We start from the raw sequence: 26,813 nt of genomic DNA on the forward strand, positions 1-26,813 counted from the left end.
CTTCATCATGATGCCAGCCTAGCTTTCTGCCCAAAATCCAAGGTAAGCATGGCAAAAGTCTGGAGATGCCGGGGATTGAACCCGGGGCCTGATACATGCAAAGCATGCGCTCTACCACTGAGCTACATCCCCACTTCTGCAAAATTTGACTGTATGATTGGAAACCCTGCATTGAACCGACGGCCACATCACCCCATTTGACTCTGCAGTATACAATGTCAGTCAGGAAAAAACTTCAGCCTTGTACCTGGATGATCTTCATGGTCTTATGTACAGATGCCTATATACAGCCTTCTTAGCGCAGTAGGCAGCGCGTCAGTCTCATAATCTGAAGGTCCTGAGTTCGATCCTCAGAGAGGGCATTTATTTCCTTCTTTTGGAATGCAAAATTCTCCGATATTCTTGAAATGCGCAAACTATGCCTAGTTCAAAGATTTTTCCAAAGCAAATGTCTGACTATTTAAGTGGGGCTCTCACCCCAACTGCATGACAAACTTCTTCTTTCTGCATGATGGCAGGCTAGCCTTCTGGAAAAAAGCCAAGATAAGGAACAGAGGCTCCTGGAGATGCCGGGGATTGAACCCGGGACCTCATACATGCGAAGCATGCGCTCTACCACTGAGCTACATCCCCACTTTTGCACTCAAGCTGTTTGATGGATGCAAGGAGTCCCTGAAACCCAGGGACTGCAAAGTCTCGATCATAATCAATGGAAGGTATTGTTTGAATAAAAGTGAAAGATATGGAAATCGAAGCACAAAATCCTTCGAGCCAGATTTGAACCAGCGACCTAAGGATGTCTGACTTTATGCTACAGTCCTCCGCTCTACCAACTGAGCTATCGAAGGAGTGGCTGAAGTATCTTTCAGCGCTGTAATTATCTCTCGCTCAAGAAAGGTTGTGGGGGTGGGGATCAGGAGCAGATCGATGAAAATCATTAACATTACCTGCAGCTCCCTCTCAAAGTCACCAGTTCTTAGAGCACACTGTAAGGTACGTCTTATCACCCCAAAGGAGGATTTCAGACCAAAGTTCATGTTCTGTCTTGGCTTGGGGATAAGCAGGGGTGCTCCAAATTTCAATTTTACAGAAAGGAAAGGAACTTTGATACAAAGACCTTGGGCAGCATTGGTGGCAAATGGATGGCTGCGCGGAACCATGAAAGAAATGACAGAAAGTTATGGGAGTCATTACTAAGCACCCAGCATCAAGAACGTGCATTTTGGATGCATTTTCAAAAGGAAAGAGAACGGAAAAATCTGTAGATTGAAGGTGATTGAGATAAACAAAATATTCCGTTTTTCTAAAAGCTACTGTAAAGAGTCTTTGGTTTAGAAGAAGAACCCTTACCAATGATCAAGAGAGATGCGACAGATTTCTATCATCAAAGCATTATGGTTGTCAAGATGAATCATCACTTTGATGTCTTCAACAAGTAGGATTCTTTTGATCTATAATCATCAAAAATGAGATAGCCCCATTTCATGGGATTTTTCAAGGCAAACGTCTGACAGATTAAGCGGGGTCCTCATCCCGGTTGGAGGACATATCTCTTCCTTCATCATGATGCCAGCCTAGCTTTCTGCCCAAAATCCAAGGTAAGCATGGCAAAAGTCTGGAGGTGCCGGGGATTGAAACCGGGGCCTCATACATGCAAAGCATGCGCTCTACCACTGAGCTACATCCCCACTTCTACAAGATTTGACTGTATGATTGGAAACCCTGCATTGAACCGACGGCCACATCACCCCATTCGACTCTGCAGTATACAATGTCAGTCAGGAAAATCCTTCAGCCTTGTACCTGGATGATCTTCATGGTCTTATGTACAGATGCCTATATACAGCCTTCTTAGCGCAGTAGGCAGCGCGTCAGTCTCATAATCTGAAGGTCCTGAGTTCGATCCTCAGAGAGGGCATTTATTTCCTTCTTTTGGAATGCAAAATTCTCCGATTTTCTTGAAATGCGCAAACTATGCCTAGTTCAAAGATTTTTCCAAAGCAAATGTCTGACTATTTAAGTGGGGCTCTCACCCCAACTGCATGACAAACTTCTTCTTTCTGCATGATGGCAGGCTAGCCTTCTGGAAAAAAGCCAAGATAAGGAACAGAGGCTTCTGGAGATGCCGGGGATTGAACCCGGGACCTCATACATGCAAAACATGCGCTCTACCACTGAGCTACATCCCCACTTTTGCACTTGAGCTGTTTGATGGATGCAAGGAATCCCTGAAACCCAGGGACTGCAAAGTCTCGATCATAATCAATGGAAGGTATTGTTTGAATAAAAGTGAAAGATATGGAAATCGAAGCACAAAATCCTTCGAGCCTGATTTGAACCAGCGACCTAAGGATGTCTGACTTTATGCTACAGTCCTCCGCTCTACCAACTGAGCTATCGAAGGAGTGGCTGAAGTATCTTTCAGCGCTGTAATTATCTCTCGCTCAAGAAAGGTTGTGGGGGTGGGGATCAGGAGCAGATCGATGAAAATCATTAACATTACCTGCAGCTCCCTCTCAAAGTCACCAGTTCTTAGAGCACACTGTAAGGTACGTCTTATCACCCCAAAGGAGGATTTCAGACCAAAGTTCATGTTCTGTCTTGGCTTGGGGATAAGCAGGGGTGCTCCAAATTTCAATTTTACAGAAAGGAAAGGAACTTTGATACAAAGACCTTGGGCAGCATTGGTGGCAAATGGATGGCTGCGCGGAACCATGAAAGAAATGACAGAAAGTTATGGGAGTCATTACTAAGCACCCAGCATCAAGAACGTGCATTTTGGATGCATTTTCAAAAGGAAAGAGAACGGAAAAATCTGTAGATTGAAGGTGATTGAGATAAACAAAATATTCCGTTTTTCTAAAAGCTACTGTAAAGAGTCTTTGGTTTAGAAGAAGAACCCTTACCAATGATCAAGAGAGATGCGACAGATTTCTATCATCAAAGCATTATGGTTGTCAAGATGAATCATCACTTTGATGTCTTCAACAAGTAGGATTCTTTTGATCTATAATCATCAAAAATGAGATAGCCCCATTTCATGGGATTTTTCAAGGCAAACGTCTGACAGATTAAGCGGGGTCCTCATCCCGGTTGGAGGACATATCTCTTCCTTCATCATGATGCCAGCCTAGCTTTCTGCCCAAAATCCAAGGTAAGCATGGCAAAAGTCTGGAGGTGCCGGGGATTGAAACCGGGGCCTGATACATGCAAAGCATGCGCTCTACCACTGAGCTACATCCCCACTTCTGCAAAATTTGACTGTATGATTGGAAACCCTGCATTGAACCGACGGCCACATCACCCCATTTGACTCTGCAGTATACAATGTCAGTCAGGAAAAAACTTCAGCCTTGTACCTGGATGATCTTCATGGTCTTATGTACAGATGCCTATATACAGCCTTCTTAGCGCAGTAGGCAGCGCGTCAGTCTCATAATCTGAAGGTCCTGAGTTCGATCCTCAGAGAGGGCATTTATTTCCTTCTTTTGGAATGCAAAATTCTCCGATATTCTTGAAATGCGCAAACTATGCCTAGTTCAAAGATTTTTCCAAAGCAAATGTCTGACTATTTAAGTGGGGCTCTCACCCCAACTGCATGACAAACTTCTTCTTTCTGCATGATGGCAGGCTAGCCTTCTGGAAAAAAGCCAAGATAAGGAACAGAGGCTCCTGGAGATGCCGGGGATTGAACCCGGGACCTCATACATGCGAAGCATGCGCTCTACCACTGAGCTACATCCCCACTTTTGCACTCGAGCTGTTTGATGGATGCAAGGAGTCCCTGAAACCCAGGGACTGCAAAGTCTCGATCATAATCAATGGAAGGTATTGTTTGAATAAAAGTGAAAGATATGGAAATCGAAGCACAAAATCCTTCGAGCCAGATTTGAACCAGCGACCTAAGGATGTCTGACTTTATGCTACAGTCCTCCGCTCTACCAACTGAGCTATCGAAGGAGTGGCTGAAGTATCTTTCAGCGCTGTAATTATCTCTCGCTCAAGAAAGGTTGTGGGGGTGGGGATCAGGAGCAGATCGATGAAAATCATTAACATTACCTGCAGCTCCCTCTCAAAGTCACCAGTTCTTAGAGCACACTGTAAGGTACGTCTTATCACCCCAAAGGAGGATTTCAGACCAAAGTTCATGTTCTGTCTTGGCTTGGGGATAAGCAGGGGTGCTCCAAATTTCAATTTTACAGAAAGGAAAGGAACTTTGATACAAAGACCTTGGGCAGCATTGGTGGCAAATGGATGGCTGCGCGGAACCATGAAAGAAATGACAGAAAGTTATGGGAGTCATTACTAAGCACCCAGCATCAAGAACGTGCATTTTGGATGCATTTTCAAAAGGAAAGAGAACGGAAAAATCTGTAGATTGAAGGTGATTGAGATAAACAAAATATTCCGTTTTTCTAAAAGCTACTGTAAAGAGTCTTTGGTTTAGAAGAAGAACCCTTACCAATGATCAAGAGAGATGCGACAGATTTCTATCATCAAAGCATTATGGTTGTCAAGATGAATCATCACTTTGATGTCTTCAACAAGTAGGATTCTTTTGATCTATAATCATCAAAAATGAGATAGCCCCATTTCATGGGATTTTTCAAGGCAAACGTCTGACAGATTAAGCAGGGTCCTCATCCCTGTTGGAGGACATATCTCTTCCTTCATCATGATGCCAGCCTAGCTTTCTGCCCAAAATCCAAGGTAAGCATGGCAAAAGTCTGGAGATGCCGGGGATTGAACCCGGGGCCTGATACATGCAAAGCATGCGCTCTACCACTGAGCTACATCCCCACTTCTGCAAAATTTGACTGTATGATTGGAAACCCTGCATTGAACCGACGGCCACATCACCCCATTTGACTCTGCAGTATACAATGTCAGTCAGGAAAAAACTTCAGCCTTGTACCTGGATGATCTTCATGGTCTTATGTACAGATGCCTATATACAGCCTTCTTAGCGCAGTAGGCAGCGCGTCAGTCTCATAATCTGAAGGTCCTGAGTTCGATCCTCAGAGAGGGCATTTATTTCCTTCTTTTGGAATGCAAAATTCTCCGATATTCTTGAAATGCGCAAACTATGCCTAGTTCAAAGATTTTTCCAAAGCAAATGTCTGACTATTTAAGTGGGGCTCTCACCCCAACTGCATGACAAACTTCTTCTTTCTGCATGATGGCAGGCTAGCCTTCTGGAAAAAAGCCAAGATAAGGAACAGAGGCTCCTGGAGATGCCGGGGATTGAACCCGGGACCTCATACATGCGAAGCATGCGCTCTACCACTGAGCTACATCCCCACTTTTGCACTCGAGCTGTTTGATGGATGCAAGGAGTCCCTGAAACCCAGGGACTGCAAAGTCTCGATCATAATCAATGGAAGGTATTGTTTGAATAAAAGTGAAAGATATGGAAATCGAAGCACAAAATCCTTCGAGCCAGATTTGAACCAGCGACCTAAGGATGTCTGACTTTATGCTACAGTCCTCCGCTCTACCAACTGAGCTATCGAAGGAGTGGCTGAAGTATCTTTCAGCGCTGTAATTATCTCTCGCTCAAGAAAGGTTGTGGGGGTGGGGATCAGGAGCAGATCGATGAAAATCATTAACATTACCTGCAGCTCCCTCTCAAAGTCACCAGTTCTTAGAGCACACTGTAAGGTACGTCTTATCACCCCAAAGGAGGATTTCAGACCAAAGTTCATGTTCTGTCTTGGCTTGGGGATAAGCAGGGGTGCTCCAAATTTCAATTTTACAGAAAGGAAAGGAACTTTGATACAAAGACCTTGGGCAGCATTGGTGGCAAATGGATGGCTGCGCGGAACCATGAAAGAAATGACAGAAAGTTATGGGAGTCATTACTAAGCACCCAGCATCAAGAACGTGCATTTTGGATGCATTTTCAAAAGGAAAGAGAACGGAAAAATCTGTAGATTGAAGGTGATTGAGATAAACAAAATATTCCGTTTTTCTAAAAGCTACTGTAAAGAGTCTTTGGTTTAGAAGAAGAACCCTTACCAATGATCAAGAGAGATGCGACAGATTTCTATCATCAAAGCATTATGGTTGTCAAGATGAATCATCACTTTGATGTCTTCAACAAGTAGGATTCTTTTGATCTATAATCATCAAAAATGAGATAGCCCCATTTCATGGGATTTTTCAAGGCAAACGTCTGACAGATTAAGCGGGGTCCTCATCCCGGTTGGAGGACATATCTCTTCCTTCATCATGATGCCAGCCTAGCTTTCTGCCCAAAATCCAAGGTAAGCATGGCAAAAGTCTGGAGGTGCCGGGGATTGAAACCGGGGCCTCATACATGCAAAGCATGCGCTCTACCACTGAGCTACATCCCCACTTCTACAAGATTTGACTGTATGATTGGAAACCCTGCATTGAACCGACGGCCACATCACCCCATTCGACTCTGCAGTATACAATGTCAGTCAGGAAAATCCTTCAGCCTTGTACCTGGATGATCTTCATGGTCTTATGTACAGATGCCTATATACAGCCTTCTTAGCGCAGTAGGCAGCGCGTCAGTCTCATAATCTGAAGGTCCTGAGTTCGATCCTCAGAGAGGGCATTTATTTCCTTCTTTTGGAATGCAAAATTCTCCGATTTTCTTGAAATGCGCAAACTATGCCTAGTTCAAAGATTTTTCCAAAGCAAATGTCTGACTATTTAAGTGGGGCTCTCACCCCAACTGCATGACAAACTTCTTCTTTCTGCATGATGGCAGGCTAGCCTTCTGGAAAAAAGCCAAGATAAGGAACAGAGGCTTCTGGAGATGCCGGGGATTGAACCCGGGACCTCATACATGCAAAACATGCGCTCTACCACTGAGCTACATCCCCACTTTTGCACTTGAGCTGTTTGATGGATGCAAGGAATCCCTGAAACCCAGGGACTGCAAAGTCTCGATCATAATCAATGGAAGGTATTGTTTGAATAAAAGTGAAAGATATGGAAATCGAAGCACAAAATCCTTCGAGCCTGATTTGAACCAGCGACCTAAGGATGTCTGACTTTATGCTACAGTCCTCCGCTCTACCAACTGAGCTATCGAAGGAGTGGCTGAAGTATCTTTCAGCGCTGTAATTATCTCTCGCTCAAGAAAGGTTGTGGGGGTGGGGATCAGGAGCAGATCGATGAAAATCATTAACATTACCTGCAGCTCCCTCTCAAAGTCACCAGTTCTTAGAGCACACTGTAAGGTACGTCTTATCACCCCAAAGGAGGATTTCAGACCAACGTTCATGTTCTGTCTTGGCTTGGGGATAAGCAGGGGTGCTCCAAATTTCAATTTTACAGAAAGGAAAGGAACTTTGATACAAAGACCTTGGGCAGCATTGGTGGCAAATGGATGGCTGCGCGGAACCATGAAAGAAATGACAGAAAGTTATGGGAGTCATTACTAAGCACCCAGCATCAAGAACGTGCATTTTGGATGCATTTTCAAAAGGAAAGAGAACGGAAAAATCTGTAGATTGAAGGTGATTGAGATAAACAAAATATTCCGTTTTTCTAAAAGCTACTGTAAAGAGTCTTTGGTTTAGAAGAAGAACCCTTACCAATGATCAAGAGAGATGCGACAGATTTCTATCATCAAAGCATTATGGTTGTCAAGATGAATCATCACTTTGATGTCTTCAACAAGTAGGATTCTTTTGATCTATAATCATCAAAAATGAGATAGCCCCATTTCATGGGATTTTTCAAGGCAAACGTCTGACAGATTAAGCAGGGTCCTCATCCCTGTTGGAGGACATATCTCTTCCTTCATCATGATGCCAGCCTAGCTTTCTGCCCAAAATCCAAGGTAAGCATGGCAAAAGTCTGGAGATGCCGGGGATTGAACCCGGGGCCTGATACATGCAAAGCATGCGCTCTACCACTGAGCTACATCCCCACTTCTGCAAAATTTGACTGTATGATTGGAAACCCTGCATTGAACCGACGGCCACATCACCCCATTTGACTCTGCAGTATACAATGTCAGTCAGGAAAAAACTTCAGCCTTGTACCTGGATGATCTTCATGGTCTTATGTACAGATGCCTATATACAGCCTTCTTAGCGCAGTAGGCAGCGCGTCAGTCTCATAATCTGAAGGTCCTGAGTTCGATCCTCAGAGAGGGCATTTATTTCCTTCTTTTGGAATGCAAAATTCTCCGATATTCTTGAAATGCGCAAACTATGCCTAGTTCAAAGATTTTTCCAAAGCAAATGTCTGACTATTTAAGTGGGGCTCTCACCCCAACTGCATGACAAACTTCTTCTTTCTGCATGATGGCAGGCTAGCCTTCTGGAAAAAAGCCAAGATAAGGAACAGAGGCTCCTGGAGATGCCGGGGATTGAACCCGGGACCTCATACATGCGAAGCATGCGCTCTACCACTGAGCTACATCCCCACTTTTGCACTCGAGCTGTTTGATGGATGCAAGGAGTCCCTGAAACCCAGGGACTGCAAAGTCTCGATCATAATCAATGGAAGGTATTGTTTGAATAAAAGTGAAAGATATGGAAATCGAAGCACAAAATCCTTCGAGCCAGATTTGAACCAGCGACCTAAGGATGTCTGACTTTATGCTACAGTCCTCCGCTCTACCAACTGAGCTATCGAAGGAGTGGCTGAAGTATCTTTCAGCGCTGTAATTATCTCTCGCTCAAGAAAGGTTGTGGGGGTGGGGATCAGGAGCAGATCGATGAAAATCATGAACATTACCTGCAGCTCCCTCTCAAAGTCACCAGTTCTTAGAGCACACTGTAAGGTACGTCTTATCACCCCAAAGGAGGATTTCAGACCAAAGTTCATGTTCTGTCTTGGCTTGGGGATAAGCAGGGGTGCTCCAAATTTCAATTTTACAGAAAGGAAAGGAACTTTGATACAAAGACCTTGGGCAGCATTGGTGGCAAATGGATGGCTGCGCGGAACCATGAAAGAAATGACAGAAAGTTATGGGAGTCATTACTAAGCACCCAGCATCAAGAACGTGCATTTTGGATGCATTTTCAAAAGGAAAGAGAACGGAAAAATCTGTAGATTGAAGGTGATTGAGATAAACAAAATATTCCGTTTTTCTAAAAGCTACTGTAAAGAGTCTTTGGTTTAGAAGAAGAACCCTTACCAATGATCAAGAGAGATGCGACAGATTTCTATCATCAAAGCATTATGGTTGTCAAGATGAATCATCACTTTGATGTCTTCAACAAGTAGGATTCTTTTGATCTATAATCATCAAAAATGAGATAGCCCCATTTCATGGGATTTTTCAAGCAAACGTCTGACAGATTAAGCGGGGTCCTCATCCCGGTTGGAGGACATATCTCTTCCTTCATCATGATGCCAGCCTAGCTTTCTGCCCAAAATCCAAGGTAAGCATGGCAAAAGTCTGGAGATGCCGGGGATTGAACCCGGGGCCTCATACATGCAAAGCATGCGCTGTACCACTGAGCTACATCCCCACTTCTGCAAGATTTGACTGTATGATTGGAAACCCTGCATTGAACCGACGGCCACATCACCCCATTCGACTCTGCAGTATACAATGTCAGTCAGGAAAATCCTTCAGCCTTGTATCTGGATGATCTTCATGGTCTTATGTACAGATGCCTATATACAGCCTTCTTAGCGCAGTAGGCAGCGCGTCAGTCTCATAATCTGAAGGTCCTGAGTTCGATCCTCAGAGAGGGCATTTATTTCCTTCTTTTGGAATGCAAAATTCTCCGATTTTCTTGAAATGCGCAAACTATGCCTAGTTCAAAGATTTTTCCAAAGCAAATGTCTGACTATTTAAGTGGGGCTCTCACCCCAACTGCATGACAAACTTCTTCTTTCTGCATGATGGCAGGCTAGCCTTCTGGAAAAAAGCCAAGATAAGGAACAGAGGCTCCTGGAGATGCCGGGGATTGAACCCGGGACCTCATACATGCAAAACATGCGCTCTACCACTGAGCTACATCCCCACTTTTGCACTCGAGCTGTTTGATGGATGCAAGGAATCCCTGAAACCCAGGGACTGCAAAGTCTCGATCATAATCAATGGAAGGTATTGTTTGAATAAAAGTGAAAGATATGGAAATCGAAGCACAAAATCCTTCGAGCCTGATTTGAACCAGCGACCTAAGGATGTCTGACTTTATGCTACAGTCCTCCGCTCTACCAACTGAGCTATCGAAGGAGTGGCTGAAGTATCTTTCAGCGCTGTAATTATCTCTCGCTCAAGAAAGGTTGTGGGGGTGGGGATCAGGAGCAGATCGATGAAAATCATTAACATTACCTGCAGCTCCCTCTCAAAGTCACCAGTTCTTAGAGCACACTGTAAGGTACGTCTTATCACCCCAAAGGAGGATTTCAGACCAAAGTTCATGTTCTGTCTTGGCTTGGGGATAAGCAGGGGTGCTCCAAATTTCAATTTTACAGAAAGGAAAGGAACTTTGATACAAAGACCTTGGGCAGCATTGGTGGCAAATGGATGGCTGCGCGGAACCATGAAAGAAATGACAGAAAGTTATGGGAGTCATTACTAAGCACCCAGCATCAAGAACGTGCATTTTGGATGCATTTTCAAAAGGAAAGAGAACGGAAAAATCTGTAGATTGAAGGTGATTGAGATAAACAAAATATTCCGTTTTTCTAAAAGCTACTGTAAAGAGTCTTTGGTTTAGAAGAAGAACCCTTACCAATGATCAAGAGAGATGCGACAGATTTCTATCATCAAAGCATTATGGTTGTCAAGATGAATCATCACTTTGATGTCTTCAACAAGTAGGATTCTTTTGATCTATAATCATCAAAAATGAGATAGCCCCATTTCATGGGATTTTTCAAGGCAAACGTCTGACAGATTAAGCAGGGTCCTCATCCCTGTTGGAGGACATATCTCTTCCTTCATCATGATGCCAGCCTAGCTTTCTGCCCAAAATCCAAGGTAAGCATGGCAAAAGTCTGGAGATGCCGGGGATTGAACCCGGGGCCTGATACATGCAAAGCATGCGCTCTACCACTGAGCTACATCCCCACTTCTGCAAAATTTGACTGTATGATTGGAAACCCTGCATTGAACCGACGGCCACATCACCCCATTTGACTCTGCAGTATACAATGTCAGTCAGGAAAAAACTTCAGCCTTGTACCTGGATGATCTTCATGGTCTTATGTACAAATGCCTATATACAGCCTTCTTAGCGCAGTAGGCAGCGCGTCAGTCTCATAATCTGAAGGTCCTGAGTTCGATCCTCAGAGAGGGCATTTATTTCCTTCTTTTGGAATGCAAAATTCTCCGATTTTCTTGAAATGCGCAAACTATGCCTAGTTCAAAGATTTTTCCAAAGCAAATGTCTGACTATTTAAGTGGGGCTCTCACCCCAACTGCATGACAAACTTCTTCTTTCTGCATGATGGCAGGCTAGCCTTCTGGAAAAAAGCCAAGATAAGGAACAGAGGCTCCTGGAGATGCCGGGGATTGAACCCGGGACCTCATACATGCGAAGCATGCGCTCTACCACTGAGCTACATCCCCACTTTTGCACTCGAGCTGTTTGATGGATGCAAGGAGTCCCTGAAACCCAGGGACTGCAAAGTCTCGATCATAATCAATGGAAGGTATTGTTTGAATAAAAGTGAAAGATATGGAAATCGAAGCACAAAATCCTTCGAGCCAGATTTGAACCAGCGACCTAAGGATGTCTGACTTTATGCTACAGTCCTCCGCTCTACCAACTGAGCTATCGAAGGAGTGGCTGAAGTATCTTTCAGCGCTGTAATTATCTCTCGCTCAAGAAAGGTTGTGGGGGTGGGGATCAGGAGCAGATCGATGAAAATCATGAACATTACCTGCAGCTCCCTCTCAAAGTCACCAGTTCTTAGAGCACACTGTAAGGTACGTCTTATCACCCCAAAGGAGGATTTCAGACCAAAGTTCATGTTCTGTCTTGGCTTGGGGATAAGCAGGGGTGCTCCAAATTTCAATTTTACAGAAAGGAAAGGAACTTTGATACAAAGACCTTGGGCAGCATTGGTGGCAAATGGATGGCTGCGCGGAACCATGAAAGAAATGACAGAAAGTTATGGGAGTCATTACTAAGCACCCAGCATCAAGAACGTGCATTTTGGATGCATTTTCAAAAGGAAAGAGAACGGAAAAATCTGTAGATTGAAGGTGATTGAGATAAACAAAATATTCCGTTTTTCTAAAAGCTACTGTAAAGAGTCTTTGGTTTAGAAGAAGAACCCTTACCAATGATCAAGAGAGATGCGACAGATTTCTATCATCAAAGCATTATGGTTGTCAAGATGAATCATCACTTTGATGTCTTCAACAAGTAGGATTCTTTTGATCTATAATCATCAAAAATGAGATAGCCCCATTTCATGGGATTTTTCAAGGCAAACGTCTGACAGATTAAGCGGGGTCCTCATCCCGGTTGGAGGACATATCTCTTCCTTCATCATGATGCCAGCCTAGCTTTCTGCCCAAAATCCAAGGTAAGCATGGCAAAAGTCTGGAGATGCCGGGGATTGAACCCGGGGCCTCATACATGCAAAGCATGCGCTCTACCACTGAGCTACATCCCCACTTCTGCAAGATTTGACTGTATGATTGGAAACCCTGCATTGAACCGACGGCCACATCACCCCATTCGACTCTGCAGTATACAATGTCAGTCAGGAAAATCCTTCAGCCTTGTACCTGGATGATCTTCGTGGTCTTATGTACAGATGCCTATATACAGCCTTCTTAGCGCAGTAGGCAGCGCGTCAGTCTCATAATCTGAAGGTCCTGAGTTCGATCCTCAGAGAGGGCATTTATTTCCTTCTTTTGGAATGCAAAATTCTCCGATTTTCTTGAAATGCGCAAACTATGCCTAGTTCAAAGATTTTTCCAAAGCAAATGTCTGACTATTTAAGTGGGGCTCTCACCCCAACTGCATGACAAACTTCTTCTTTCTGCATGATGGCAGGCTAGCCTTCTGGAAAAAAGCCAAGATAAGGAACAGAGGCTCCTGGAGATGCCGGGGATTGAACCCGGGACCTCATACATGCAAAACATGCGCTCTACCACTGAGCTACATCCCCACTTTTGCACTCGAGCTGTTTGATGGATGCAAGGAATCCCTGAAACCCAGGGACTGCAAAGTCTCGATCATAATCAATGGAAGGTATTGTTTGAATAAAAGTGAAAGATATGGAAATCGAAGCACAAAATCCTTCGAGCCTGATTTGAACCAGCGACCTAAGGATGTCTGACTTTATGCTACAGTCCTCCGCTCTACCAACTGAGCTATCGAAGGAGTGGCTGAAGTATCTTTCAGCGCTGTAATTATCTCTCGCTCAAGAAAGGTTGTGGGGGTGGGGATCAGGAGCAGATCGATGAAAATCATTAACATTACCTGCAGCTCCCTCTCAAAGTCACCAGTTCTTAGAGCACACTGTAAGGTACGTCTTATCACCCCAAAGGAGGATTTCAGACCAAAGTTCATGTTCTGTCTTGGCTTGGGGATAAGCAGGGGTGCTCCAAATTTCAATTTTACAGAAAGGAAAGGAACTTTGATACAAAGACCTTGGGCAGCATTGGTGGCAAATGGATGGCTGCGCGGAACCATGAAAGAAATGACAGAAAGTTATGGGAGTCATTACTAAGCACCCAGCATCAAGAACGTGCATTTTGGATGCATTTTCAAAAGGAAAGAGAACGGAAAAATCTGTAGATTGAAGGTGATTGAGATAAACAAAATATTCCGTTTTTCTAAAAGCTACTGTAAAGAGTCTTTGGTTTAGAAGAAGAACCCTTACCAATGATCAAGAGAGATGCGACAGATTTCTATCATCAAAGCATTATGGTTGTCAAGATGAATCATCACTTTGATGTCTTCAACAAGTAGGATTCTTTTGATCTATAATCATCAAAAATGAGATAGCCCCATTTCATGGGATTTTTCAAGGCAAACGTCTGACAGATTAAGCGGGGTCCTCATCCCGGTTGGAGGACATATCTCTTCCTTCATCATGATGCCAGCCTAGCTTTCTGCCCAAAATCCAAGGTAAGCATGGCAAAAGTCTGGAGGTGCCGGGGATTGAAACCGGGGCCTCATACATGCAAAGCATGCGCTCTACCACTGAGCTACATCCCCACTTCTACAAGATTTGACTGTATGATTGGAAACCCTGCATTGAACCGACGGCCACATCACCCCATTCGACTCTGCAGTATACAATGTCAGTCAGGAAAATCCTTCAGCCTTGTACCTGGATGATCTTCATGGTCTTATGTACAGATGCCTATATACAGCCTTCTTAGCGCAGTAGGCAGCGCGTCAGTCTCATAATCTGAAGGTCCTGAGTTCGATCCTCAGAGAGGGCATTTATTTCCTTCTTTTGGAATGCAAAATTCTCCGATTTTCTTGAAATGCGCAAACTATGCCTAGTTCAAAGATTTTTCCAAAGCAAATGTCTGACTATTTAAGTGGGGCTCTCACCCCAACTGCATGACAAACTTCTTCTTTCTGCATGATGGCAGGCTAGCCTTCTGGAAAAAAGCCAAGATAAGGAACAGAGGCTTCTGGAGATGCCGGGGATTGAACCCGGGACCTCATACATGCAAAACATGCGCTCTACCACTGAGCTACATCCCCACTTTTGCACTTGAGCTGTTTGATGGATGCAAGGAATCCCTGAAACCCAGGGACTGCAAAGTCTCGATCATAATCAATGGAAGGTATTGTTTGAATAAAAGTGAAAGATATGGAAATCGAAGCACAAAATCCTTCGAGCCTGATTTGAACCAGCGACCTAAGGATGTCTGACTTTATGCTACAGTCCTCCGCTCTACCAACTGAGCTATCGAAGGAGTGGCTGAAGTATCTTTCAGCGCTGTAATTATCTCTCGCTCAAGAAAGGTTGTGGGGGTGGGGATCAGGAGCAGATCGATGAAAATCATTAACATTACCTGCAGCTCCCTCTCAAAGTCACCAGTTCTTAGAGCACACTGTAAGGTACGTCTTATCACCCCAAAGGAGGATTTCAGACCAAAGTTCATGTTCTGTCTTGGCTTGGGGATAAGCAGGGGTGCTCCAAATTTCAATTTTACAGAAAGGAAAGGAACTTTGATACAAAGACCTTGGGCAGCATTGGTGGCAAATGGATGGCTGCGCGGAACCATGAAAGAAATGACAGAAAGTTATGGGAGTCATTACTAAGCACCCAGCATCAAGAACGTGCATTTTGGATGCATTTTCAAAAGGAAAGAGAACGGAAAAATCTGTAGATTGAAGGTGATTGAGATAAACAAAATATTCCGTTTTTCTAAAAGCTACTGTAAAGAGTCTTTGGTTTAGAAGAAGAACCCTTACCAATGATCAAGAGAGATGCGACAGATTTCTATCATCAAAGCATTATGGTTGTCAAGATGAATCATCACTTTGATGTCTTCAACAAGTAGGATTCTTTTGATCTATAATCATCAAAAATGAGATAGCCCCATTTCATGGGATTTTTCAAGGCAAACGTCTGACAGATTAAGCAGGGTCCTCATCCCTGTTGGAGGACATTTCTCTTCCTTCATCATGATGCCAGCCTAGCTTTCTGCCCAAAATCCAAGGTAAGCATGGCAAAAGTCTGGAGATGCCGGGGATTGAACCCGGGGCCTGATACATGCAAAGCATGCGCTCTACCACTGAGCTACATCCCCACTTCTGCAAAATTTGACTGTATGATTGGAAACCCTGCATTGAACCGACGGCCACATCACCCCATTTGACTCTGCAGTATACAATGTCAGTCAGGAAAAAACTTCAGCCTTGTACCTGGATGATCTTCATGGTCTTATGTACAGATGCCTATATACAGCCTTCTTAGCGCAGTAGGCAGCGCGTCAGTCTCATAATCTGAAGGTCCTGAGTTCGATCCTCAGAGAGGGCATTTATTTCCTTCTTTTGGAATGCAAAATTCTCCGATATTCTTGAAATGCGCAAACTATGCCTAGTTCAAAGATTTTTCCAAAGCAAATGTCTGACTATTTAAGTGGGGCTCTCACCCCAACTGCATGACAAACTTCTTCTTTCTGCATGATGGCAGGCTAGCCTTCTGGAAAAAAGCCAAGATAAGGAACAGAGGCTCCTGGAGATGCCGGGGATTGAACCCGGGACCTCATACATGCGAAGCATGCGCTCTACCACTGAGCTACATCCCCACTTTTGCACTCGAGCTGTTTGATGGATGCAAGGAGTCCCTGAAACCCAGGGACTGCAAAGTCTCGATCATAATCAATGGAAGGTATTGTTTGAATAAAAGTGAAAGATATGGAAATCGAAGCACAAAATCCTTCGAGCCAGATTTGAACCAGCGACCTAAGGATGTCTGACTTTATGCTACAGTCCTCCGCTCTACCAACTGAGCTATCGAAGGAGTGGCTGAAGTATCTTTCAGCGCTGTAATTATCTCTCGCTCAAGAAAGGTTGTGGGGGTGGGGATCAGGAGCAGATCGATGAAAATCATTAACATTACCTGCAGCTCCCTCTCAAAGTCACCAGTTCTTAGAGCACACTGTAAGGTACGTCTTATCACCCCAAAGGAGGATTTCAGACCAAAGTTCATGTTCTGTCTTGGCTTGGGGATAAGCAGGGGTGCTCCAAATTTCAATTTTACAGAAAGGAAAGGAACTTTGATACAAAGACCTTGGGCAGCATTGGTGGCAAATGGATGGCTGCGCGGAACCATGAAAGAAATGACAGAAAGTTATGGGAGTCATTACTAAGCACCCAGCATCAAGAACGTGCATTTTGGATGCATTTTCAAAAGGAAAGAGAACGGAAAAATCTGTAGATTGAAGGTGATTGAGATAAACAAAATATTCCGTTTTTCTAAAAGCTACTGTAAAGAGTCTTTGGTTTAGAAGAAGAACCCTTACCAATGATCAAGAGAGATGCGACAGATTTCTATCATCAAAGCATTATGGTTGTCAAGATGAATCATCACTTTGATGTCTTCAACAAGTAGGATTCTTTTGATCTATAATCATCAAAAATGAGATAGCCCCATTTCATGGGATTTTTCAAGGCAAACGTCTGACAGATTAAGCAGGGTCCTCATCCCTGTTGGAGGACATATCTCTTCCTTCATCATGATGCCAGCCTAGCTTTCTGCCCAAAATCCAAGGTAAGCATGGCAAAAGTCTGGAGATGCCGGGGATTGAACCCGGGGCCTGATACATGCAAAGCATGCGCTCTACCACTGAGCTACATCCCCACTTCTGCAAAATTTGACTGTATGATTGGAAACCCTGCATTGAACCGACGGCCACATCACCCCATTTGACTCTGCAGTATACAATGTCAGTCAGGAAAAAACTTCAGCCTTGTACCTGGATGATCTTCATGGTCTTATGTACAGATGCCTATATACAGCCTTCTTAGCGCAGTAGGCAGCGCGTCAGTCTCATAATCTGAAGGTCCTGAGTTCGATCCTCAGAGAGGGCATTTATTTCCTTCTTTTGGAATGCAAAATTCTCCGATATTCTTGAAATGCGCAAACTATGCCTAGTTCAAAGATTTTTCCAAAGCAAATGTCTGACTATTTAAGTGGGGCTCTCACCCCAACTGCATGACAAACTTCTTCTTTCTGCATGATGGCAGGCTAGCCTTCTGGAAAAAAGCCAAGATAAGGAACAGAGGCTCCTGGAGATGCCGGGGATTGAACCCGGGACCTCATACATGCGAAGCATGCGCTCTACCACTGAGCTACATCCCCACTTTTGCACTCGAGCTGTTTGATGGATGCAAGGAGTCCCTGAAACCCAGGGACTGCAAAGTCTCGATCATAATCAATGGAAGGTATTGTTTGAATAAAAGTGAAAGATATGGAAATCGAAGCACAAAATCCTTCGAGCCAGATTTGAACCAGCGACCTAAGGATGTCTGACTTTATGCTACAGTCCTCCGCTCTACCAACTGAGCTATCGAAGGAGTGGCTGAAGTATCTTTCAGCGCTGTAATTATCTCTCGCTCAAGAAAGGTTGTGGGGGTGGGGATCAGGAGCAGATCGATGAAAATCATTAACATTACCTGCAGCTCCCTCTCAAAGTCACCAGTTCTTAGAGCACACTGTAAGGTACGTCTTATCACCCCAAAGGAGGATTTCAGACCAAAGTTCATGTTCTGTCTTGGCTTGGGGATAAGCAGGGGTGCTCCAAATTTCAATTTTACAGAAAGGAAAGGAACTTTGATACAAAGACCTTGGGCAGCATTGGTGGCAAATGGATGGCTGCGCGGAACCATGAAAGAAATGACAGAAAGTTATGGGAGTCATTACTAAGCACCCAGCATCAAGAACGTGCATTTTGGATGCATTTTCAAAAGGAAAGAGAACGGAAAAATCTGTAGATTGAAGGTGATTGAGATAAACAAAATATTCCGTTTTTCTAAAAGCTACTGTAAAGAGTCTTTGGTTTAGAAGAAGAACCCTTACCAATGATCAAGAGAGATGCGACAGATTTCTATCATCAAAGCATTATGGTTGTCAAGATGAATCATCACTTTGATGTCTTCAACAAGTAGGATTCTTTTGATCTATAATCATCAAAAATGAGATAGCCCCATTTCATGGGATTTTTCAAGGCAAACGTCTGACAGATTAAGCAGGGTCCTCATCCCTGTTGGAGGACATATCTCTTCCTTCATCATGATGCCAGCCTAGCTTTCTGCCCAAAATCCAAGGTAAGCATGGCAAAAGTCTGGAGATGCCGGGGATTGAACCCGGGGCCTGATACATGCAAAGCATGCGCTCTACCACTGAGCTACATCCCCACTTCTGCAAAATTTGACTGTATGATTGGAAACCCTGCATTGAACCGACGGCCACATCACCCCATTTGACTCTGCAGTATACAATGTCAGTCAGGAAAAAACTTCAGCCTTGTACCTGGATGATCTTCATGGTCTTATGTACAGATGCCTATATACAGCCTTCTTAGCGCAGTAGGCAGCGTGTCAGTCTCATAATCTGAAGGTCCTGAGTTCGATCCTCAGAGAGGGCATTTATTTCCTTCTTTTGGAATGCAAAATTCTCCGATTTTCTTGAAATGCGCAAACTATGCCTAGTTCAAAGATTTTTCCAAAGCAAATGTCTGACTATTTAAGTGGGGCTCTCACCCCAACTGCATGACAAACTTCTTCTTTCTGCATGATGGCAGGCTAGCCTTCTGGAAAAAAGCCAAGATAAGGAACAGAGGCTCCTGGAGATGCCGGGGATTGAACCCGGGACCTCATACATGCAAAACATGCGCTCTACCACTGAGCTACATCCCCACTTTTGCACTCGAGCTGTTTGATGGATGCAAGGAATCCCTGAAACCCAGGGACTGCAAAGTCTCGATCATAATCAATGGAAGGTATTGTTTGAATAAAAGTGAAAGATATGGAAATCGAAGCACAAAATCCTTCGAGCCTGATTTGAACCAGCGACCTAAGGATGTCTGACTTTATGCTACAGTCCTCCGCTCTACCAACTGAGCTATCGAAGGAGTGGCTGAAGTATCTTTCAGCGCTGTAATTATCTCTCGCTCAAGAAAGGTTGTGGGGGTGGGGATCAGGAGCAGATCGATGAAAATCATTAACATTACCTGCAGCTCCCTCTCAAAGTCACCAGTTCTTAGAGCACACTGTAAGGTACGTCTTATCACCCCAAAGGAGGATTTCAGACCAAAGTTCATGTTCTGTCTTGGCTTGGGGATAAGCAGGGGTGCTCCAAATTTCAATTTTACAGAAAGGAAAGGAACTTTGATACAAAGACCTTGGGCAGCATTGGTGGCAAATGGATGGCTGCGCGGAACCATGAAAGAAATGACAGAAAGTTATGGGAGTCATTACTAAGCACCCAGCATCAAGAACGTGCATTTTGGATGCATTTTCAAAAGGAAAGAGAACGGAAAAATCTGTAGATTGAAGGTGATTGAGATAAACAAAATATTCCGTTTTTCTAAAAGCTACTGTAAAGAGTCTTTGGTTTAGAAGAAGAACCCTTACCAATGATCAAGAGAGATGCGACAGATTTCTATCATCAAAGCATTATGGTTGTCAAGATGAATCATCACTTTGATGTCTTCAACAAGTAGGATTCTTTTGATCTATAATCATCAAAAATGAGATAGCCCCATTTCATGGGATTTTTCAAGGCAAACGTCTGACAGATTAAGCGGGGTCCTCTTCCCGGTTGGAGGACATATCTCTTCCTTCATCATGATGCCAGCCTAGCTTTCTGCCCAAAATCCAAGGTAAGCATGGCAAAAGTCTGGAGATGCCAGGGATTGAACCCGGGGCCTCATACATGCAAAGCATGCGCTCTACCACTGAGCTACATCCCCACTTCTGCAAGATTTGACTGTATGATTGGAAACCCTGCATTGAACCGACGGCCACATCACCCCATTCGACTCTGCAGTATACAATGTCAGTCAGGAAAATCCTTCAGCCTTGTACCTGGATGATCTTCATGGTCTTATGTACAGATGCCTATATACAGCCTTCTTAGCGCTGTAGGCAGCGCGTCAGTCTCATAATCTGAAGGTCCTGAGTTCGATCCTCAGAGAGGGCATTTATTTCCTTCTTTTGGAATGCAAAATTCTCCGATTTTCTTGAAATGCGCAAACTATGCCTAGTTCAAAGATTTTTCCAAAGCAAATGTCTGACTATTTAAGTGGGGCTCTCACCCCAACTGCATGACAAACTTCTTCTTTCTGCATGATGGCAGGCTAGCCTTCTGGAAAAAAGCCAAGATAAGGAACAGAGGCTCCTGGAGATGCCGGGGATTGAACCCGGGACCTCATACATGCGAAACATGCGCTCTACCACTGAGCTACATCCCCACTTTTGCACTTGAGCTGTTTGATGGATGCAAGGAATCCCTGAAACCCAGGGACTGCAAAGTCTCGATCATAATCAATGGAAGGTATTGTTTGAATAAAAGTGAAAGATATGGAAATCGAAGCACAAAATCCTTCGAGCCTGATTTGAACCAGCGACCTAAGGATGTCTGACTTTATGCTACAGTCCTCCGCTCTACCAACTGAGCTATCGAAGGAGTGGCTGAAGTATCTTTCAGCGCTGTAATTATCTCTCGCTCAAGAAAGGTTGTGGGGGTGGGGATCAGGAGCAGATCGATGAAAATCATTAACATTACCTGCAGCTCCCTCTCAAAGTCACCAGTTCTTAGAGCACACTGTAAGGTACGTCTTATCACCCCAAAGGAGGATTTCAGACCAAAGTTCATGTTCTGTCTTGGCTTGGGGATAAGCAGGGGTGCTCCAAATTTCAATTTTACAGAAAGGAAAGGAACTTTGATACAAAGACCTTGGGCAGCATTGGTGGCAAATGGATGGCTGCGCGGAACCATGAAAGAAATGACAGAAAGTTATGGGAGTCATTACTAAGCACCCAGCATCAAGAACGTGCATTTTGGATGCATTTTCAAAAGGAAAGAGAACGGAAAAATCTGTAGATTGAAGGTGATTGAGATAAACAAAATATTCCGTTTTTCTAAAAGCTACTGTAAAGAGTCTTTGGTTTAGAAGAAGAACCCTTACCAATGATCAAGAGAGATGCGACAGATTTCTATCATCAAAGCATTATGGTTGTCAAGATGAATCATCACTTTGATGTCTTCAACAAGTAGGATTCTTTTGATCTATAATCATCAAAAATGAGATAGCCCCATTTCATGGGATTTTTCAAGGCAAACGTCTGACAGATTAAGCGGGGTCCTCTTCCCGGTTGGAGGACATATCTCTTCCTTCATCATGATGCCAGCCTAGCTTTCTGCCCAAAATCCAAGGTAAGCATGGCAAAAGTCTGGAGATGCCAGGGATTGAACCCGGGGCCTCATACATGCAAAGCATGCGCTCTACCACTGAGCTACATCCCCACTTCTGCAAGATTTGACTGTATGATTGGAAACCCTGCATTGAACCGACGGCCACATCACCCCATTCGACTCTGCAGTATACAATGTCAGTCAGGAAAATCCTTCAGCCTTGTACCTGGATGATCTTCATGGTCTTATGTACAGATGCCTATATACAGCCTTCTTAGCGCTGTAGGCAGCGCGTCAGTCTCATAATCTGAAGGTCCTGAGTTCGATCCTCAGAGAGGGCATTTATTTCCTTCTTTTGGAATGCAAAATTCTCCGATTTTCTTGAAATGCGCAAACTATGCCTAGTTCAAAGATTTTTCCAAAGCAAATGTCTGACTATTTAAGTGGGGCTCTCACCCCAACTGCATGACAAACTTCTTCTTTCTGCATGATGGCAGGCTAGCCTTCTGGAAAAAAGCCAAGATAAGGAACAGAGGCTCCTGGAGATGCCGGGGATTGAACCCGGGACCTCATACATGCGAAACATGCGCTCTACCACTGAGCTACATCCCCACTTTTGCACTTGAGCTGTTTGATGGATGCAAGGAATCCCTGAAACCCAGGGACTGCAAAGTCTCGATCATAATCAATGGAAGGTATTGTTTGAATAAAAGTGAAAGATATGGAAATCGAAGCACAAAATCCTTCGAGCCTGATTTGAACCAGCGACCTAAGGATGTCTGACTTTATGCTACAGTCCTCCGCTCTACCAACTGAGCTATCGAAGGAGTGGCTGAAGTATCTTTCAGCGCTGTAATTATCTCTCGCTCAAGAAAGGTTGTGGGGGTGGGGATCAGGAGCAGATCGATGAAAATCATTAACATTACCTGCAGCTCCCTCTCAAAGTCACCAGTTCTTAGAGCACACTGTAAGGTACGTCTTATCACCCCAAAGGAGGATTTCAGACCAAAGTTCATGTTCTGTCTTGGCTTGGGGATAAGCAGGGGTGCTCCAAATTTCAATTTTACAGAAAGGAAAGGAACTTTGATACAAAGACCTTGGGCAGCATTGGTGGCAAATGGATGGCTGCGCGGAACCATGAAAGAAATGACAGAAAGTTATGGGAGTCATTACTAAGCACCCAGCATCAAGAACGTGCATTTTGGATGCATTTTCAAAAGGAAAGAGAACGGAAAAATCTGTAGATTGAAGGTGATTGAGATAAACAAAATATTCAGTTTTTCTAAAAGCTACTGTAAAGAGTCTCTGGTTTAGAAGAAGAACCCTTACCAATGATCAAGAGAGATGCGACAGATTTCTATCATCAAAGCATTATGGTTGTCAAGATGAATCATCACTTTGATGTCTTCAACAAGTAGGATTCTTTTGATCTATAATCATCAAAAATGAGATAGCCCCATTTCATGGGATTTTTCAAGGCAAACGTCTGACAGATTAAGCGGGGTCCTCATCCCTGTTGGAGGACATATCTCTTCCTTCATCATGATGCCAGCCTAGCTTTCTGCCCAAAATCCAAGGTAAGCATGACAAAAGTCTGGAGATGCCGGGGATTGAACCCGGGGCCTGATACATGCAAAGCATGCGCTCTACCACTGAGCTACATCCCCACTTCTGCAAAATTTGTCTGTATGATTGGAAACCCTGCATTGAACCGACGGCCACATCACCCCATTTGACTCTGCAGTATACAATGTCAGTCAGGAAAAAACTTCAGCCTTGTACCTGGATGATCTTCATGGTCCTATGTACAGATGCCTATATACAGCCTTCTTAGCGCAGTAGGCAGCGCGTCAGTCTCATAATCTGAAGGTCCTGAGTTCGATCCTCAGAGAGGGCATTTATTTCCTTCTTTTGGAATGCAAAATTCTCCGATTTTCTTGAAATGCGCAAACTATGCCTAGTTCAAAGATTTTTCCAAAGCAAATGTCTGACTATTTAAGTGGGGCTCTCACCCCAACTGCATGACAAACTTCTTCTTTCTGCATGATGGCAGGCTAGCCTTCTGGAAAAAAGCCAAGATAAGGAACAGAGGCTCCTGGAGATGCCGGGGATTGAACCCGGGACCTCATACATGCAAAACATGCGCTCTACCACTGAGCTACATCCCCACTTTTGCACTCGAGCTGTTTGATGGATGCAAGGAATCCCTGAAACCCAGGGACTGCAAAGTCTCGATCATAATCAATGGAAGGTATTGTTTGAATAAAAGTGAAAGATATGGAAATCGAAGCACAAAATCCTTCGAGCCTGATTTGAACCAGCGACCTAAGGATGTCTGACTTTATGCTACAGTCCTCCGCTCTACCAACTGAGCTATCGAAGGAGTGGCTGAAGTATCTTTCAGCGCTGTAATTATCTCTCGCTCAAGAAAGGTTGTGGGGGTGGGGATCAGGAGCAGATCGATGAAAATCATTAACATTACCTGCAGCTCCCTCTCAAAGTCACCAGTTCTTAGAGCACACTGTAAGGTACGTCTTATCACCCCAAAGGAGGATTTCAGACCAAAGTTCATGTTCTGTCTTGGCTTGGGGATAAGCAGGGGTGCTCCAAATTTCAATTTTACAGAAAGGAAAGGAACTTTGATACAAAGACCTTGGGCAGCATTGGTGGCAAATGGATGGCTGCGCGGAACCATGAAAGAAATGACAGAAAGTTATGGGAGTCATTACTAAGCACCCAGCATCAAGAACGTGCATTTTGGATGCATTTTCAAAAGGAAAGAGAACGGAAAAATCTGTAGATTGAAGGTGATTGAGATAAACAAAATATTCCGTTTTTCTAAAAGCTACTGTAAAGAGTCTTTGGTTTAGAAGAAGAACCCTTACCAATGATCAAGAGAGATGCGACAGATTTCTATCATCAAAGCATTATGGTTGTCAAGATGAATCATCACTTTGATGTCTTCAACAAGTAGGATTCTTTTGATCTATAATCATCAAAAATGAGATAGCCCCATTTCATGGGATTTTTCAAGGCAAACTTCTGACAGATTAAGCAGGGTCCTCATCCCTGTTGGAGGACATATCTCTTCCTTCATCATGATGCCAGCCTAGCTTTCTGCCCAAAATCCAAGGTAAGCATGGCAAAAGTCTGGAGATGCCGGGGATTGAACCCGGGGCCTGATACATGCAAAGCATGCGCTCTACCACTGAGCTACATCCCCACTTCTGCAAAATTTGACTGTATGATTGGAAACCCTGCATTGAACCGACGGCCACATCACCCCATTTGACTCTGCAGTATACAATGTCAGTCAGGAAAAAACTTCAGCCTTGTACCTGGATGATCTTCATGGTCTTATGTACAGATGCCTATATACAGCCTTCTTAGCGCAGTAGGCAGCGCGTCAGTCTCATAATCTGAAGGTCCTGAGTTCGATCCTCTGAGAGGGCATTTATTTCCTTCTTTTGGAATGCAAAATTCTCCGATTTTCTTGAAATGCGCAAACTATGCCTAGTTCAAAGATTTTTCCAAAGCAAATGTCTGACTATTTAAGTGGGGCTCTCACCCCAACTGCATGACAAACTTCTTCTTTCTGCATGATGGCAGGCTAGCCTTCTGGAAAAAAGCCAAGATAAGGAACAGAGGCTCCTGGAGATGCCGGGGATTGAACCCGGGACCTCATACATGCGAAGCATGCGCTCTACCACTGAGCTACATCCCCACTTTTGCACTCGAGCTGTTTGATGGATGCAAGGAGTCCCTGAAACCCAGGGACTGCAAAGTCTCGATCATAATCAATGGAAGGTATTGTTTGAATAAAAGTGAAAGATATGGAAATCGAAGCACAAAATCCTTCGAGCCAGATTTGAACCAGCGACCTAAGGATGTCTGACTTTATGCTACAGTCCTCCGCTCTACCAACTGAGCTATCGAAGGAGTGGCTGAAGTATCTTTCAGCGCTGTAATTATCTCTCGCTCAAGAAAGGTTGTGGGGGTGGGGATCAGGAGCAGATCGATGAAAATCATGAACATTACCTGCAGCTCCCTCTCAAAGTCACCAGTTCTTAGAGCACACTGTAAGGTACGTCTTATCACCCCAAAGGAGGATTTCAGACCAAAGTTCATGTTCTGTCTTGGCTTGGGGATAAGCAGGGGTGCTCCAAATTTCAATTTTACAGAAAGGAAAGGAACTTTGATACAAAGACCTTGGGCAGCATTGGTGGCAAATGGATGGCTGCGCGGAACCATGAAAGAAATGACAGAAAGTTATGGGAGTCATTACTAAGCACCCAGCATCAAGAACGTGCATTTTGGATGCATTTTCAAAAGGAAAGAGAACGGAAAAATCTGTAGATTGAAGGTGATTGAGATAAACAAAATATTCCGTTTTTCTAAAAGCTACTGTAAAGAGTCTTTGGTTTAGAAGAAGAACCCTTACCAATGATCAAGAGAGATGCGACAGATTTCTATCATCAAAGCATTATGGTTGTCAAGATGAATCATCACTTTGATGTCTTCAACAAGTAGGATTCTTTTGATCTATAATCATCAAAAATGAGATAGCCCCATTTCATGGGATTTTTCAAGGCAAACGTCTGACAGATTAAGCGGGGTCCTCATCCCGGTTGGAGGACATATCTCTTCCTTCATCATGATGCCAGCCTAGCTTTCTGCCCAAAATCCAAGGTAAGCATGGCAAAAGTCTGGAGATGCCGGGGATTGAACCCGGGGCCTCATACATGCAAAGCATGCGCTCTACCACTGAGCTACATCCCCACTTCTGCAAGATTTGACTGTATGATTGGAAACCCTGCATTGAACCGACGGCCACATCACCCCATTCGACTCTGCAGTATACAATGTCAGTCAGGAAAATCCTTCAGCCTTGTACCTGGATGATCTTCATGGTCTTATGTACAGATGCCTATATACAGCCTTCTTAGCGCAGTAGGCAGCGCGTCAGTCTCATAATCTGAAGGTCCTGAGTTCGATCCTCAGAGAGGGCA

The 26,813-nt window shown here is 44.0% G+C and overlaps 22 non-coding genes across 22 annotated transcripts; 14 read left to right on the forward strand and 8 right to left on the reverse strand.

Moving 5' to 3' along the window:
• The first annotated feature begins 289 nt into the window (after nucleotides 1-289).
• On the forward strand, nucleotides 290-362 carry TRNAM-CAU (transfer RNA methionine (anticodon CAU)). The gene has a single exon. It is a non-coding gene; the product is annotated as a tRNA-Met (tRNA).
• Nucleotides 363-561: 199 nt separating this feature from the next.
• TRNAA-CGC (transfer RNA alanine (anticodon CGC)) lies at nucleotides 562-633 on the reverse strand. The gene has a single exon. It is a non-coding gene; the product is annotated as a tRNA-Ala (tRNA).
• A 1,212-nt stretch (nucleotides 634-1,845) lies between these two features.
• On the forward strand, nucleotides 1,846-1,918 carry TRNAM-CAU (transfer RNA methionine (anticodon CAU)). Its single transcript has one exon. It is a non-coding gene; the product is annotated as a tRNA-Met (tRNA).
• Nucleotides 1,919-3,401: 1,483 nt separating this feature from the next.
• On the forward strand, nucleotides 3,402-3,474 carry TRNAM-CAU (transfer RNA methionine (anticodon CAU)). The gene has a single exon. It is a non-coding gene; the product is annotated as a tRNA-Met (tRNA).
• Nucleotides 3,475-3,673: 199 nt separating this feature from the next.
• Nucleotides 3,674-3,745, reverse strand: TRNAA-CGC (transfer RNA alanine (anticodon CGC)). The gene has a single exon. It is a non-coding gene; the product is annotated as a tRNA-Ala (tRNA).
• A 1,212-nt stretch (nucleotides 3,746-4,957) lies between these two features.
• On the forward strand, nucleotides 4,958-5,030 carry TRNAM-CAU (transfer RNA methionine (anticodon CAU)). Its single transcript has one exon. It is a non-coding gene; the product is annotated as a tRNA-Met (tRNA).
• A 199-nt stretch (nucleotides 5,031-5,229) lies between these two features.
• Nucleotides 5,230-5,301, reverse strand: TRNAA-CGC (transfer RNA alanine (anticodon CGC)). The gene has a single exon. It is a non-coding gene; the product is annotated as a tRNA-Ala (tRNA).
• Nucleotides 5,302-6,513: 1,212 nt separating this feature from the next.
• TRNAM-CAU (transfer RNA methionine (anticodon CAU)) lies at nucleotides 6,514-6,586 on the forward strand. The gene has a single exon. It is a non-coding gene; the product is annotated as a tRNA-Met (tRNA).
• Nucleotides 6,587-8,069: 1,483 nt separating this feature from the next.
• On the forward strand, nucleotides 8,070-8,142 carry TRNAM-CAU (transfer RNA methionine (anticodon CAU)). The gene has a single exon. It is a non-coding gene; the product is annotated as a tRNA-Met (tRNA).
• A 199-nt stretch (nucleotides 8,143-8,341) lies between these two features.
• Nucleotides 8,342-8,413, reverse strand: TRNAA-CGC (transfer RNA alanine (anticodon CGC)). Its single transcript has one exon. It is a non-coding gene; the product is annotated as a tRNA-Ala (tRNA).
• A 1,211-nt stretch (nucleotides 8,414-9,624) lies between these two features.
• Nucleotides 9,625-9,697, forward strand: TRNAM-CAU (transfer RNA methionine (anticodon CAU)). Its single transcript has one exon. It is a non-coding gene; the product is annotated as a tRNA-Met (tRNA).
• A 1,483-nt stretch (nucleotides 9,698-11,180) lies between these two features.
• TRNAM-CAU (transfer RNA methionine (anticodon CAU)) lies at nucleotides 11,181-11,253 on the forward strand. Its single transcript has one exon. It is a non-coding gene; the product is annotated as a tRNA-Met (tRNA).
• Nucleotides 11,254-11,452: 199 nt separating this feature from the next.
• On the reverse strand, nucleotides 11,453-11,524 carry TRNAA-CGC (transfer RNA alanine (anticodon CGC)). The gene has a single exon. It is a non-coding gene; the product is annotated as a tRNA-Ala (tRNA).
• A 1,212-nt stretch (nucleotides 11,525-12,736) lies between these two features.
• TRNAM-CAU (transfer RNA methionine (anticodon CAU)) lies at nucleotides 12,737-12,809 on the forward strand. Its single transcript has one exon. It is a non-coding gene; the product is annotated as a tRNA-Met (tRNA).
• Nucleotides 12,810-14,292: 1,483 nt separating this feature from the next.
• TRNAM-CAU (transfer RNA methionine (anticodon CAU)) lies at nucleotides 14,293-14,365 on the forward strand. The gene has a single exon. It is a non-coding gene; the product is annotated as a tRNA-Met (tRNA).
• A 1,483-nt stretch (nucleotides 14,366-15,848) lies between these two features.
• Nucleotides 15,849-15,921, forward strand: TRNAM-CAU (transfer RNA methionine (anticodon CAU)). The gene has a single exon. It is a non-coding gene; the product is annotated as a tRNA-Met (tRNA).
• A 199-nt stretch (nucleotides 15,922-16,120) lies between these two features.
• On the reverse strand, nucleotides 16,121-16,192 carry TRNAA-CGC (transfer RNA alanine (anticodon CGC)). Its single transcript has one exon. It is a non-coding gene; the product is annotated as a tRNA-Ala (tRNA).
• Nucleotides 16,193-17,404: 1,212 nt separating this feature from the next.
• Nucleotides 17,405-17,477, forward strand: TRNAM-CAU (transfer RNA methionine (anticodon CAU)). The gene has a single exon. It is a non-coding gene; the product is annotated as a tRNA-Met (tRNA).
• A 199-nt stretch (nucleotides 17,478-17,676) lies between these two features.
• Nucleotides 17,677-17,748, reverse strand: TRNAA-CGC (transfer RNA alanine (anticodon CGC)). The gene has a single exon. It is a non-coding gene; the product is annotated as a tRNA-Ala (tRNA).
• Nucleotides 17,749-23,628: 5,880 nt separating this feature from the next.
• TRNAM-CAU (transfer RNA methionine (anticodon CAU)) lies at nucleotides 23,629-23,701 on the forward strand. The gene has a single exon. It is a non-coding gene; the product is annotated as a tRNA-Met (tRNA).
• A 1,755-nt stretch (nucleotides 23,702-25,456) lies between these two features.
• Nucleotides 25,457-25,528, reverse strand: TRNAA-CGC (transfer RNA alanine (anticodon CGC)). Its single transcript has one exon. It is a non-coding gene; the product is annotated as a tRNA-Ala (tRNA).
• A 1,212-nt stretch (nucleotides 25,529-26,740) lies between these two features.
• TRNAM-CAU (transfer RNA methionine (anticodon CAU)) lies at nucleotides 26,741-26,813 on the forward strand. Its single transcript has one exon. It is a non-coding gene; the product is annotated as a tRNA-Met (tRNA).

The sequence above is a fragment of the Triturus cristatus genome, chromosome 4_1 (genome assembly GCF_964204655.1).
Source record: "Triturus cristatus chromosome 4_1, aTriCri1.1, whole genome shotgun sequence".
NCBI classification, from domain to species: Eukaryota; Metazoa; Chordata; class Amphibia; order Caudata; family Salamandridae; genus Triturus; species Triturus cristatus.